The following is a 15,884-nucleotide window of genomic DNA, read 5'->3' on the forward strand; positions in this document are numbered from 1 at the left end:
CAATCCTGCATGAGGGAGGGCCGAGCCAACTCACACAGTCAGAGAGTAGTCAAAACTCGGAGGAGAGCCATGACAAATCAATGCATTGTTAAAGATATGTGGTTACGGTCGAGTATGATTTCATTTCATAATTTAATTCAAATTGTTTTCACACCTATCATAGTCAAATTCATAGTTAAAACATGTATTTTTTCGCGAGCCAAAAGAGCCGGCTCTTTTTAGTGAGCTGAGCCATACGAGCCGGCTCACGAAAAAGAGCCGGAATGCCCATCACTATATGGTATATATGCTATGTGCTAACTATGAGAATGTTGTTAGTAGGCTATAACAGCTAATCATTTTCCTTGGGTATTATAGCCTAAATATTTAAGATTGGCTCTGACCAAAACCATCAATGTGCATCTAGTACAGTAGTAACCTTCCATTTCCGGATTAATGAAGCAAATTGAAATTAATTTAAAATAAATTGGTTGAATTATCTGTTACAGGACACAGTCTGTATCTGATGGGACTGACATGTCTCCATCTACTGTAGTTCATCCTGCATTCAAAGAAAACATTCAACAGTCTCAGACAGTTGCTGTTGGCAACATCACTAAGACTTGACTGGACCCGTCAGGGCTGTGTCTGGACTGTTAGCTTTGATAATGGATTTTTTGGTGCAAAATAAATGTTTAAAGCAATGAATAATTGAAGATCTTTGTTGAAAGTGTAAGTCATTTATATACCCAAGACATAGATATATTTGTAATATTAAAATCAGAGGGGGTAGAGAGGAAGGAGAGTACCCATGTGGCCTTGATAACTTACATTACTGAAGAAAAAGTAGGGAAGAATCCTGCTTTTAAAATCCCTGGACTGAGAATTATTTGATCACGCATAATAAGTCCAGCCACAAACGCTATAAAAGCTTGAAACACATATCCTTTGGATGCAGAACAAAGGCAGTCGAAACATCAGTGATAAATTATTCAGATCAAACTTGTCGAACTCCCCTCCCCCCATCCAGTTTAGATCGCTGTTTTGCTCGGAGACGCTGGATGCTCCTCCCATTCCCCAGCTTCCATAAGCAGAGAAAGGACGCTCACATACACACCTCCAACTTCTCCTCCACCTTCTCCTCCACCTTCTCCTCCTCCACCTTGTCCTCCACCTTCTTCTCCTCCACCTTCTCCTCCACCTCCTCCTCCACCTTGTCCTCTACCTTCTCCTCCACCTTCTTCTCCTCCACCTTCTCCTCCACCTTCTCCTCCTCCACCTTCTCCACCTTCTCCTCCTCCACCTTCTCCTCCACTTTCTCCTCCACCTTCTCCACCTTCTCCTCCTCCACCTTCTCCTCCTCCACTTTCTCCTCCACCTTCTCGTCCACCTTCTCCTCCTCCTCCTCCACCTTTTCCTCCACCTCCTCCTCCTCCACCTTCTCCTTCTCCTCCTCCACCTTCTCCTCCTCCACCTTCTCCTCCACCTTCTCTTCCACCTTCTCCTCCTCTACCTTCTCCTCCACCTTCTCCTCCTCCTCCACCTTCTCCTCTTCCACCTTCTCCTCTTCCACCTTCTCCTCCTCCACCACCACCTCCTTCACCTCCTCCACCTTCTCCTCCTCCACCTTCTCCTCCTCCTCCACCTTCTCCTCCACCTTCTCCTCTTCCACCTCCTCCTCCTCCACCTTCTCCTCCTCCACCTTCTCCACCTCACCAGGGACGCGTTGAGGTTCACACAGGGCAAAAACACCAGATATTCTCTGTTAGGGTTCCTGACCACCCACGCCGGCTGTTTTACGTTAGATTGGAGAAACACGAACATGAGATCAGTTGTCCACTTTGGTTGTTTCTTAAGTCTTGGAAGTTAATGTATTTGTTTAATGTATTCATTTCCCAAACGCTTTCATCCAATGCTGTGTACCGGGGGGATCTGAACCTGTGACCTCATGACCTGTTCTCCAAATGTAGAATTTTAACTAGGTGGTTGTGTATGTAATGGTTGGCTACAGTAACTTGCTAAGCTGAGGGCGGAGAGCAGTCATATCAGGTCTTTGTACAGAATGTATTTCTTGGTACCATGGGAACAGTACCCCATAACAACAGGTTTAAATCCACTCCATGTTTCTGTATCATGGACCTTGTGATGTGTTTCCAGGTAGAGAGCAATGTTTATGGTTCCATGTCTTTGATCAGAAGGGGATAGTCAAGTGTTCAGCTCAGTGGTTAGACCTCTAAACTGCAAATCAATAGGTTGCAGGTTCAAATTCCCTCCCTCCCAGCAAACTGTCGCTTTGGATGAAAGCATCTGCTAAATGAATACATTATTTATTACTGGTCATGTCTTGCGTTAATCCTTGAAAGTCACATGATCTTCTGTGATCAGTGTCTCTAAGAGACCCCGCCCCCCAAGTGTTCTAAACCTCGTCTGATGTTGTGATGTTAACCCTCGTGCTGCCTTCGGGTCACATGACCCAAAGGTTCATAACGAACCATCGTTGTGTTTACCCAATTTTACCCAATACAAAAACAAATAAAAATAATTTTCTTTTAACCTTTGCAATGTGGGGGGTCTGAGACAGCCCAACGGTTAAAAGAAAATGCTTCACTTTGTCTTTGTATGCGGTAAATCTGTCGCAATACGACGGTGGGTCACAATGACTGATGGGTCAGAATGACCCGAAGATAACACAAGGGTTAAGAGGTTGTTACTTGAGGTGATGTGACAGTTTGGTTGAGTTATATGAGCACAGGTCTCCTGATTTTCAGGGTCACTGAGGGTGAGAGGAAGCTTGTGGCAGTTTGACAAAGTATTCTGTTCAGGATTACCTAGCCCTGATTAACGGGATTTTCAGGGATTACCAGTCTGACATTTGTAAGTAAAGCTTGGAATGTTGCAGGTTGTGTTGAGAGAGGAATCTCAGGTGGATTAAGAGGGGCTTGCAATAGAAATCATGTTTATTACTGCAAGGTATCGGAATAATTAGTGTCATCTGTTATTTGTTATATTTGATTCAGTAAGTCACTTTAAATGTCATGTCTGAGGGAACTCACACAAATATATATTTAATCTGAATTTGAATGAGTCAGGTGTTTTTTTTAATTAACCAGTTGTAAGCGTTATTGGGTGTGCTTTGCCTTCGGCAAGGGCACAACCTTTGTTCTCTCACATATATATTATTTATTGTGAGAATGCTGTTGTTTTTCAACTTCTTAGTTCTTCCGCTGTTTTTTGGCCTTTAACTAGTTCTGCATACTTTCACCGATTCCTACAATTTTTGTATCAAAACGTTCAGCTCCTTCAGGAGATGTTGGCTATGACTTTTGGTATTTCTCACTTTTATACTTTTTAAGACATTAAGGTTTTTGTGCAAATTATTCTCCCATTAAAAGTAATGGTAAATCCTTTCAAATCATTAAAAAGCGTCCTCCTCTTTCAAACGTAACTACTTCAGCATACTTTCAGCTAGAGACACCATTCAACCTTTAAAATGTTCACAAGACATTCAGCTATTCCCAAATGATTCAGCTTTTTCAAATATTCAGCCAATTTTGAATTATGACAGTTTGAAATACATTAAAATGTTTGCTCCTTCTTGATTTTTATGAATGAGCAGCAAGCAGAGTGGCACACTCTGCTGGCTGCTCTTTTTCTGATATTCAACTAAATTGTCAAACAAATTCCTCTAACGTTCATATAGTTTAACTTACAGAAACAAGTTATACCTTAAAATGTAGGAAAAATTGTCCTCTTTCAGCCAATGTAACTAAAGAGCTCACATTTACAGATTTTCAGCTATGAGCCTTGAAGCGAGAGCAGCCTTTCAAATTCTCTCACTAACTTCAATGGAGAGGTGGGTAAAATTTGTCAGAGAAAGCGAAAGAAACAAGATTTTGAAACTGCCGGTAGAGTCGTATTTCTGGATTGGACGTATAGTTTTGCGTCTAGGTTAACTTGTTTGAGGTGTGGATTCTAGCTACATTAGTTATTCTCTCTGCCCAGCTCGTTAGCGATCACAGCTGCTCCATCGCAGTGGCAACCAAACAAACACGCAGAAGGAACATGTTTTTGAAACTGCAGGAGTCGTATTTCTGACTGCACAGACATATAAAGAATATCTCTGGTTTCGGCAGAGTCTTGGGTCTCGGAAAATATCCTTATTTTTTGGATTGGACGTACAGTTTTGCGTCTAGGTTAACTTGTTTGAGGTGTGGATTGTAGCTACATTTCTGTTATTCTCTACCCTCAGCGCGTTAGCAATCATAGCTGCACCATCACTGTGGCAACGACAGACACGCACCACTCAGTCTCTCACACAGGTGATTGGTGCGTTTACTTGACCATGAGAAACCCGATTATTAGCAATTGTCGGTTTATGCCAATTATACGATTACTCCGTTTAGATGTGTAATTAGTTATGCGATTACTCAATAAACGCGTCTACATGATTCTTTTTTTATTAATCGTTGTATGCTCCACGGACAAAACTTGCACCATCATCCTTCTGCAACAAAGTGTCGCCGTCTCTTCCTGTATCGGCTCTACTGCTGTATGTTTCATTCCATCAACACATTGAATCCAACTAAGAAAGCCGAGTAAACGCACTCAATGTTAGGCTACATCTGCTACTGCTATTACTATCCCAACTATAATTTCAGCTGTTAAAACGATAATATTCTTGTTACGACTAGCTAGCCTACTTCTTCTGTTTAACAGTTCAGCTTTCAGCTTCTCCCGCATTGTAGGCTATTTTAGCTCTTAGCTTTGTTAAGATGATGCAGTTCAGCTTCCACACTGCCTCTTTTGTGTGACTCACACATTTTTGAAATTCATTTCAGCTTTCACTGACGTCACGAAAACACGCGTGACTACCTTTGGCAGAACATTCGTTTCGCATCTGTTAACTTGGGGGATAGCTAGGCTAACTATAGCTTTACTGCAAGGCAGCTGCAGAAACGCCACAAGCAAAGAGGCCAGGGTGATAACTATTTACTCATTTTACTTTGTGATGTGAAACACAATTGTGAAATGTAATGTACAATATTAGCTGATATTATTAAGGAAGTAGGCCCACATCTACTTTCGGAAATGGTAGTCTACTATTTCACTGAAGCATTAGCATGACATTAGCCTCTGTTGCCCGGGCAACACATACTACAGTGGTCTATGATGCATCTGTTTTCAATCGTTAAAATAAACATTCCTCACAAATACATTTTCGTTGTAGGATTTATTATGACATTACATTACAAGTAAACGATTTGTGGGTGAAATTATCATTACCTGTGGTTTCAAACCAGTGTTGCTCACTGCAACGCTGTAGCCTAAGCGAGACACTACAAAAACATCTACACAGCTGTAGGAAGTCAAACGGCGACAGAACATGTTCGGCACTCCCATTACTTAACCCTCGTGCTGCCTTCGGGTCACATGACCCAAAGGTTCATAACGAACCATCGTTGTGTTTACCCAATTTTACCCAATACAAAAACAAATAAAAATAATTTTCTTTTAACCTTCGCAATGTGGGGGGTCTGAGACAGCCCAACGGTTAAAAGAAAATGCTTCACTTTGTTTTTGTATGCGGTAAAGTTGTCGCAATACGACGGTGGGTCACAATGACTGATGGGTCAGAATGACCCGAAGATAACACAAGGGTTAAAACAAAAGTCTATCTAACCACTAACCTGAACTTCATTGCCACAGCCTAAACTTTGTCAATCTGTTCATGAAAATAATTAATTTCAGCCTAAACCGTACAACGGAACGTTAAATCGAATTCAACCAACGCAATCGCTACCAAGACGAACACAGCAGTAGTCTAGTATTGTACTGTAGTAGTAGAATTTACCGGGGCAGCTTCTCCACACAGGGCTATATCGCATTTTGCGTTGTTACTGACAATGATCGCTACCAGTGAGCTTTTTATGAATGAGCGATTTTCCACTAAATAAATGTCAAGCTTATTTACGTTTTGGGGGGCATTTTTCAGTTAGCAGATGGTAATGTTTGAATCGCGATTCCATCTTCTACTGCCGGTAACGTCGTAGAATAATCTTCAAAGGGGCTTCTTTATTAATGAATGAATGCAATATGAGTAGGCTAAATGCCTGAAAATATCACGAGAAGGAAAAACTTAAAAGGACGTTTAAGTCAGAGATAGGTCAAATTTTACACCGGTCTGCCAAATGTATTCGTTGATTCAGCTATGAGGCTGCCTCTTGCAGGGGAAATGAGAAGACGTCATATTTCATTCTACACTTAACTCGTATTTTGAGTTGTAAATGAGCAGCAAAAAAAATATGCTTTTAAATCTATGTAGTCTTTATAAATAATAAGTAGGCCCTATGCATTTTTATATAAAATATACAGAAATATTAGTTGTAAAAATGTCATTAAAAAACGGACCCCTGTGCAACCGACGCAAGCAAGCACACCCTACAATTTCCCCAGAAATTGTACCCTCTCTAGTTTTCCTTTTTGTATTATAAGTTATTAAACATTCGATCGTATGAAAACACACAGCCCATGCCTCCCCTGGTCTCCCCTGGCCTTCCCTGGTCTCCCCAGGCCTCCCCTGGTCTCCCCAGGCCTCCCCTGGTCTCCCCAGGCCTCCCCTGGTCTCCCCTGGTCTCCCCAGGCCTCCCCTGGTCTCCCCAGGCCTTCCCTGGTCTCCCCAGGTCTCCCCTGGTCTCCCCAGGCCTTCCCTGGTCTCCCCAGGCCTCCCCTGGTCTCCCCAGGTCTCCCCTGGTCTCCCCAGGCCTTCCCTGGTCTCCCCAGGCCTCCCCTGGTCTCCCCAGGCCTCCGCTCCAGGTCGACCTCAGTGTTTTGGGACATTTGATTCCTGTGATGATGTACGGTTCAGCTCTCTCATCCCAAGCTAAGCTTTTAAATTCCCCAGCTAACTGCCAAAGTCTCTGTCGATTTCCTGTTTTGCAAAAGCCAAGAACCAGAATTGAGGCTGAGAAGGTGAACATCTGGTGATGGCACCTGGCCACAGGTTTTTTTTTTTTTTTTTACTGAATTTTCAGATCGTTCCCTTATTCTGTGTTAGACTACCTCTCTCATCTGCTCCCATAAAAACACATTTATTTATAGAATCCAGGAATTTCCCAAATATTTTTTTTTTATACCAACAGCAGCTCAGAGCATTTTTAAGCTATTATACGAAGGCGTATTTTAGGAGGACATAATAAATCAGTGTGCTTTGTTCTTTTAAGTTGAAAAAGCATGAGCTTGTTTTCTCCTGTTTTCTCTACTGCGAGATACAAGCAGCATGGAGTCACATTCAGCCTGAGCCAGTGGTGTCCCAGGCTTGTAGTTGTGGCTGGTAAACTGAGCTACTGGATTTTAGATTTTGCTGTTTAGATATATACTGGGATGTCATTTATACACATCTACTGTAGGTAATATTTACAGACATCTACCACAAATACACACATCTACGGAAAGGTAATATTTACACACATAACTGCTGTAGGTTATATTTACACACATAACTGCTGTAATGTTATTTTATAGCAAACTGACATGCACATCAGGCAGAGTCATGTTGACAGATGAGTTAGGAGGCGGTAGGTTGACAGTTGATCCCGTTTCTCTCATCAGGCAGCAGAAGAGAGGAAAACCTAGTTGTGCAGCCCGGTTAAGAAGCCCTGGGAGTCCAGTTGTTTGTTGTGAAGTGAAGACATTTCGTTATCTCTCAGCAACCTCGCGTGTCCGCCCGGCTGGAAGGGGAACTGACTCCATCAGGAGAGGGCGCGGCCAATCGTTATCCTACACGGCGATCGTCCTACGCCGGCGTTCCCCCCTCGGGCGGAACGCGGAGCGGTCAAGTTTCTAATCGCCAGCCGTTTCACTCCTCCATCTCCAATTCTGTTTTCCTTTCATTTCCGCTCGTCCTGGGAAGTCTGCCTGCAGATACACCTCCTCTCTCTCCGGCCTAGCGGAAGAAGGTCAACACACCGCCTGACGGAGGCTGGATCCCCCAGATCTCTGAACAAATGTTTTTCATGTACTTCTATGACCCTGCTTCTTTGGGATATTGGTGGTGTATGTTTGTTGTTGTATTCAAGACCAAGCTTTGCGATGGGACGTGTAAGTTACGGTCTGAAATCTGACCAGTGCTACCAAGACCATCAAACACCAATCCCAGTAACTCCAAGGTACGGCACATGTTGATCTGCTCTTCTCTAGGTAGCAACCAACCTCCCCTTCCCTCCCTCCCTCCCTCCCTCCCTCCCTCCCCCCAGGGGTGAAGGGGTGAGTCAGCCAGCTTCCTCCAGGACTAAAAGCAGGTTTAATAACAGCTTCTGGAACATGGCTTCCTCTCAACGATGTGCTTCGGCTCTAAAATTAAATCATCGTGGAATGAGTTGAAGAAAAGCACCTTGGTTTTATTGTTGCTATGGGCTTTGATGTTCGTGGCGATGGGTATCCATGCCAACGCTGCGAGGTATGACGTCTAGGAAAGTTGGTGATGCGAGGCCTATGGTATAGGCAGTAATCAGCCGATACTAAACATCGACGGTAACCTGGCGTGTCGCAGTCAACAGTCCTAGTCCCTCTCACTGGCTGAGCCTGTTTACCCTAGAGACCTGTTGCCCCTAGAGACCTGTTGCCCCTAGAGACCTGTTGCCCCTAGAGACCTGTTTCCCCTAGAGACCTGTTGCCCCTAGAGACCGCAGCACTCAGCATTGTGGAGCGTTGACCCTTCGCTCTTTACAGACACCTATACCTTTTCCATAATCTTCCAATCTTGGTCCTACGGCAACAGTTCCCTAGCAACGTCTTGTTCATTGACCACCTCGTATTGACGAGGAGGTCTGTGTAATACGTTGTTTTAAGTGGTGTCTTTAAATTGCTACCCAGGAGTGTCATTTTCCTATTCATGCGCAAGTGTGTCTTCAACCTCTTGATGGGTGAACAATCGCGTTTGACATAATTTACTGGTGATGATGATGGGTAGGAGAACTTAATTACTTTCCTCTGGTGTGCTTGTTTGGAGATGTACGCGTACCTATATTCTGTGTGTGTACCTCTATAGTGTGTTTGTGGGTGTGTACTTATACAGTGTACCATTTTTGTGTCTGTGTGTGCATGTGTGTACCTGTAGCAGTGTGTTTGTGTGTGTGCGTGTGTGTGTACCCGTGCAGTGTGTGTATGTGTACCTGTGCATGCAAGCACATGCAGGAGCCCCATGCTAGCTTGTAGTGTGTCCTCCTAGCCCCATTCTAGCTTGTAGCATGTGCTCCTAGCCCCATGCTAGCTTGTAGCGTGTCCTCCTAGCCCCATGCTAGCTTGTAGCGTGTGCTCCTAGCCCCATGCTAGCTTGTAGCGTGTGCTCCTAGCCCCATGCTAGCTTGTAGCGTGTGCTCCTAGCGTCGCTGCTACCTGCTGTGCCTCGGCCTCCCTCCCGTCTCCCTGTCTGGAGCGTGTTGTTTAGTGTTAACACTTCTATACACATGTTACAGACAAGATAATCACAGTCCTTCCTTCGTGATGCCATCAGACGTTTATAAATTATCGATATCGTTGAACGAAACTCTATCATCCGCAGTGTTTGACTGGGTCGGTGTGTGTATATGTGTGTGTGTGTATGTGTCTGTGTGTGTCTGTGTGTGTGTGTGTGTCCTCACCCTTATGAGAATCCTAACCCACCCCACACTGGTTCCAGTTAAACTTTAATAGAACTCCCTTGGGGGCAATCTTGGTTTCCGTGTTTTTGTGCCTGGCCTCCTCATCTCTGGCTGGCCATGCGTGTTCCTCCTGCTCTCCATCTCAGCGCTAAATGATTCACAGCTACATGATCACAGTCATTAGAAGATGTAGGACGTGGTTCAGGTTAGCACGGTAGACGACTCCTGTGCTCCTCTTCCTCTCGGTCTCCGTGCAGACGAGAGAGTGAACCACCTCCACGTCTTGGAAGGTGACATCCTGCGAAAGGGCTGAGAGCGGGCGAACCTGCTCGCATTTGAAGAAATCATTAACAATTAAGAGGAAGAATTAGGGAAGGACTCTGAGCAGGGCGGAGGGAGGCACGGAACAGGGGTGGGGGTTGAAATGTGTTTTTGTCTGTCAGATCTCTCTCCCTGATCTCTCTCCCTGGGTTCAGAGAGTGACTGAAGTGTTGACACGAGACAGGAGATGATGTCCTGACGCCCCCGCGTCGGGAGGGAGGGGGGGGGCTCTTTTCATTCTTCGTAGGTGATTAAACTGAAGCCGTCTTATCTCCTGTCTTTAAGCAGGGGAGTGTGGGGGGGGGAGGAGAGTCGGAAGATTCAGGGAAACAGCAACAGAGAGAACGACGGAGGGTTTCTGTGTGTGTTTCTGCCTGTGTTTCTGCCTGCGTTTCTGTGTGTGTTTCTGCCTGTGTTTCTGCCTGTGTGTTCTTTCTCTGCGTCTGCATCTAAACGTCCTCCGTGTTTCGCTCCTGTTGGTTTACGACGCTAAGCGGCCTCCCTGGCATCCATGACATCCTTTTAAAGGTGAAGGAACAATCAGCTGACTGGGACATCCTGTTGAGTCATCCTGAAGTGTTCTCAGGAACTCAGAACCTGTTCACCTCTCCTTACACCACTTCCTGTCTCATTAAGTTCATGTTTAAAACATCTCCCCTACACGCAATGTTTGTGTCTTGATCTTGTATCTCCCGGCCCCGCCGCCCCCCTCCTCCCCAGGCCCCCAGCCCCCCTCCTCCCCAGGCCCCCCAGCCCCTCCAGCCCCCCTCCCACCCAGCCCCAAATTTCTTGGAGGAAGGATCTTTGTTTTTCCCCCTGTCATGGTGTTTTTCTCTGGGGTAAATTTAGGACAGCCTGATGATTTGTGGATGTGGGAAGGAGCCTACTTCTCCAGAACAGCGGGATGTACGTCTTCAAAGGACTATAATGATGCTCTGGAAGCTGGGTGGATTCTTAGACTGTGTGTGTGTGTGTTGCTGTGTTTAGTGCTTATATGTGTGTGTGTTGTGTACATGTGTGTGTATTTATGTGTGTGTGTGCGTGTGAGAAGCCTAACTGCAACTCCAGGCTGTGTGGATGAGGGTGTGTGTGTGTGCGAGTGTGTGTGTGTGTGTGTGCGAGTGTGTGTGTGTGTGTGTGTGTGAGTGTGTGTGTGTGTGTGTGTGTGAGTGTGTGTGTGTGAGTGTGTGTGTGTGTGTGTGTGTGTGTGCGAGTGTGTGTGCGAGTGTGAGTGTGCGAGTGTGTGTGTGTGTGTGAGTGTGTGTGTGAGTGTGTGTGTGTGTGTGTGTGTGTGTGAGTGTGTGTGTGTGTGTGTGTGTGTGTGTGCGAGTGTGTGTGCGAGTGTGAGTGTGCGAGTGTGTGTGTGTGTGTGTGTGAGTGTGAGTGTGTGTGTGTGTGTGTGTGTGTGTGCGAGTGTGTGTGCGAGGGTGTGTGTGTGTGTGTGTGTGTGTGTGTGAGTGTGTGTGTGTGTGTGTGTGTGTGTGTGCGAGTGTGTGTGTGTGTGTGTGTGTGTGTGTGTGTGTGTGAGAGGACGCGTGGCTGGGAGCATCATGCTTATGGGATCTTATCTTCTCTTCCTCCAGTTGAGCGGCGTGTCTCAAGGGGTCGGCAAAGCCATCCAACTGTTACTGTCAGGATGCTGCTTCACTCACCTTCAGGAGACCATAGATTTGAACCCCTGAACCTCCCTGTGCGCTCCCACCCAGATTCCTGTCTCGCCCAGACGGTGTAATTTACAGCAGACCAAAACGTTCATCCTGGAATGCTTTAATATCGAAGTTGAACTTGAATGATTTACCAACATGTGGTTATTGCATTTTGCCGTGACTGTGTTCGTTCCAACCCGCTTACCCTGCCCCACACTCCTCTCTCTCTCTCTCTCTCTCTCTCTCTCTCTCTCTCTCTCTCTCTCTCTCTCTCTCTCTCTCTCTCTCTCTCTCTCTCACTGCTTGAACAGTTTGAATTTCTCTTATCGAGAGTTTGGACTCGCAGTTTGGGAGTCAAATCAGATACACAACACCAGTCTGTTACTAGAAACACAACACCAGTCTGTTACTAGAAACACAACACCAGTCTGTTACTAGAAACACAACACCAGTCTGTTACTAGAAACACAACACCAGTCTGTTACTAGTGACACAACACTAGAGACACAACACAACACCAGGCTGTTACTGGTGTGTCTGTGTGTGTGTGAATTCTTAATCATGTTTCCTGTGTGCAATCATGTATTCACGTAAGGAATGTGTGTGATTTGTATATATGTCTGTAACATCCATCAATTACAGTTTAACTTGATGCTTGTGGGGAAGAAGTGATTCCAAGCCCATGGTCCCCCCTAGCCTGACCTCTGTGTGGAATTGAACCCGCCTACTGTAGTCCAGCTTTTTCTTGGCTCTTGAACCCGGGTCGTGCCTCGTGTTTTCAGACCCTGCTCCTGCCAGAGTCAGGAGGTACTCTCCTGTTCCTCACACAGTCCTCCTTCACCCCAGTTGTGTTTATCTCTGTGCTGGAGGAGAACTTTGGGTCTGGGATCCACTCCAAACGTAATAGGGAGATGTCAGGGATGATATTCAGGCTCCACACACATCTTGTGGTGTCATGTTGAAGGTTCAAAGTTCTCTGATACGTCAAACATAATTCTTTGAGGATCATGTTTAGTTTTTAGTTTTTAAGAGAAGACTGCTGAAGAATGATTGCCCTCCAAACACACCGTATAAGAGCATTCTGCTTCGTCTAAACGAGCTGTTATTGAGCTGACAACAAGACTGACAAAGAGGTAGACGCCATTAAAAAGATTCTGCCAATTTGTTTGAAACGGGTTCTGACAAAACATCACAGTTTTTCATGCGATCTCTGTTTGTTTCTTAAGTCTATTTACAGCGCAGTTAATACAATTATCTGCAGCCGTGACCTATTTACCAGCCCTGTGCTACCAGACGTTATTGCCCAGGCTGCAGAGAGTGGTTGCGTTGATGGATCGGTGAAAGACTGTTTTTCAGCACTTGCGTAGGTGTAAGTTCACAGGCCTCCTGTTTGTCTTTAGTTGACTGTTTTTCAGTTGCCATGGGAGCCCAGACTGTTCTATTATGACCCCCCCCCCACAACGAGAGTACAAACACTCGTTCTTGGAAACATGTTGGTCGAGTAATTTTTGGCTCCCACTAACAACAAAAAAACTTTTATTTTTAATTCATCATTTTTTCATCAGTTAATAGCACAGAAGTGAGCAGGGCTTTGCGCTGGGTATCATCAGATGTGCAGTAGTCTGTCCACTGCTGCTGGGTTAACAGATACACTGAGGTCTTTACAGTGGTTTATCGACCCATACTGTCGGGGTAACGCTCAATCTGTCATTCATCACCAGAACACTTTTAATTTTCCCTGTCACCCGCGCAACAACAAACTATCTGCATCAGTAGAAGTTTGACACGGTTTAGAAAAGGATGTTTTAAAATCACATTTTCAGTTTGACACTATTCTGCTCTGCTCACCGCTCTTACTCAGGAGATTGAAAACAAGGTATCCGAGCTGTTCTGTCGCCCACCGGCTGCAGAACTCAAGCAGGGACGTGTTTAAGACCTTTTGTTTTCAGTCGATGTGATCCTGAGTTGTTCAACATAGTTTGGTTAGTCCTGTTGGAAAAGTGGGTCAAGACGGCTATATTAACCCTCGTGCTGCCTTCGGGTCACATGACCCAAAGGTTCATAACGAACCATCGTTGTGTTTACCCAATTTTACCCAATACAAAAACAAATACAAATAATTTTCTTTTAACCATTCCAATGTGGGGGGTCTGAGACAGCCCGACAGTTAAAAGAAAATGCTTCACTTTGTTTTTGTATGAGGTAAATTTGTCGCAATACGACGGTGGGTCACAATGACTGATGGGTCAGAATGACCCAAAGATAACACAAGGGTTAAGCAGCCACCGTTCCCCCTTCTGCAACGTGCAGAGACACCGTACGAAGCGTTGGACGACTGCGTCGAGAAAAAGACAAAAAAAAACTGAATGGGGGAATCGAGATAATCAATACGGTGGTGAATTTGTACTATTAATCTGGTTTGAAACTTGAACGCCCTCTTGCAGGGATGAGAGACATCAGGGGGGAGAGAGAGGGGGAGAGATGGGGGGATAGAGGGGGGAGGGTGTGTCTCGTGGTTGGTCTCTGATGAAGAGGGGATGCCTGGTTTGTAAGGCCCTGTGTTCCAGAGGGTTCTGTTTCATCACTCAGCAGCCTTGTAGCTGTAAACACGACCACCGAGCTGTGATTATCCCTCTCTCTTGGTCTCTCTCCCCTCTCTCTTGGTCTCTCTCCCCTCTCTCTTGGTCTCTCTCCCCTCTGACTGGCATTCGGTAGAAGAAGAAGAAGAAACACTTTCAAGTGTTTCCTGCCTCCCTCCCTGTTTGAAGTGGCTCTGTGGGCGATGGTGTGACGGGGCTGAGGAGAGGGTGACTTCCTTCAGTCCTGCTGCTCTGGCGCTGGGCGACGGGGTTTGAAAACAAACTATGAAAGCCCCCCTGGTACCCTGCAGGCTGTGGTGCTGTTCTCCCCCAGACAGCCGAGTCAGCAGACCCAGATACCTCACCCTGAACCGGAAGTGGACAGGGGGGAGGCTGTGTAGGGTGGATGGGGAAGGGCATGTGGGAGCGAGGGGAGAGGGCATGTGGGGTGGATGGGGAGGGGCATGTGGGAGCGAGGGGAGAGGGCATGTGGGGTGGATGGGGAGGGGCGTGTGGGAGCGAGGGGAGAGGGCATGTGGGGTGGATGGGGAGGGGAGGGTGTCATGTGTCTTCGTACACAGCGTTCAGACCAACAAGAAAGGGATGAAACACGGGCCCTCCTCTCGCTGAAGCGACAGCAGCAGTAATGAGGGCGACAGCAGCAGTAATGAGTGCAGCTCTGGTAATCACGCTGTGTAAATCACCCGTCCCCCCGACAACCGGTGAGGGAGAGACGACGTCGCCAGGGCGGTGCGTGATTTAGAGACTGAGCAGAAACACAACACACACACACACAGCAGCCACACAAACACACACACACAGCAGGCTCACACACACACACACACACACACAGCAGGCTCACACACACACACACACACACACACACAGCAGGCTCACACACACACACACACAGCAGGCTCACACACACACACACACACACAGCAGCCACACAAACACACACACAGCAGCCACACAAACACACACACACAGCAGGCTCCGCTCTCTGCTCTTAACGCTCATGGTGAACCATGTGAAGCCGCTCTCAGCAGGAAGTCTGGTCTTGGTTCTGAGGTGTTCTGAGGTATTCCTGATCATCTGCAGCCCTGTGTGTGTGTGTGTGTGTGTGCGTGTGTGTGTGTGTGTGTGTGTGTGTGTGTGTGTGTGTGTGTGTGGAGGAGCTGTGTTTAATCAGACACAGCCCAGCGCTGCAGATGCGTAGTGAAGGCCGTGCCTCCCTGACCCAGGCTAGCGTTCACACTTAACCCCTTGTTAGGTCAGGCATCCGCTCTTGGTTGAGCTCAAGTGTTAACGTTCCCACCCAGGGGGCTCCACACACACACACACGCTGGGGTCCTCTCAGCGCTGGGGACAGGTGTGCATAACCATCTGGTGCTTGGAGAGAAAGAGGGTCACTGCTTTCAAATCACTAGAGGGTGAGCGAGTCCCTGGGCACATTCACAGCAGGACGACCAGGACACTTAGATGCCTGCCTGCCTGCCTGCCTGCCTGCCTGCCTGCCTGCCTGCCTGCCTGCCTGTCTGCCTGTCTGCCTGTCTGTCTGTCTGTCTGTCTGTCTGCCTGTCTGCCCAACTTCCTATCTGCCTGCATGTGTCTTCCTGCCTGCCTGTCTGTCTGTTCATCTGTTTCTAATACAATTTCAAACACATTCAGATATCAACAGTGGCTTCATAGGAAATGCATTGAATCTTCACTGGAAACTG

The sequence above is a fragment of the Osmerus eperlanus genome, chromosome 24, assembly GCF_963692335.1.
Source record: "Osmerus eperlanus chromosome 24, fOsmEpe2.1, whole genome shotgun sequence".
Classification (NCBI taxonomy): domain Eukaryota; kingdom Metazoa; phylum Chordata; class Actinopteri; order Osmeriformes; family Osmeridae; genus Osmerus; species Osmerus eperlanus.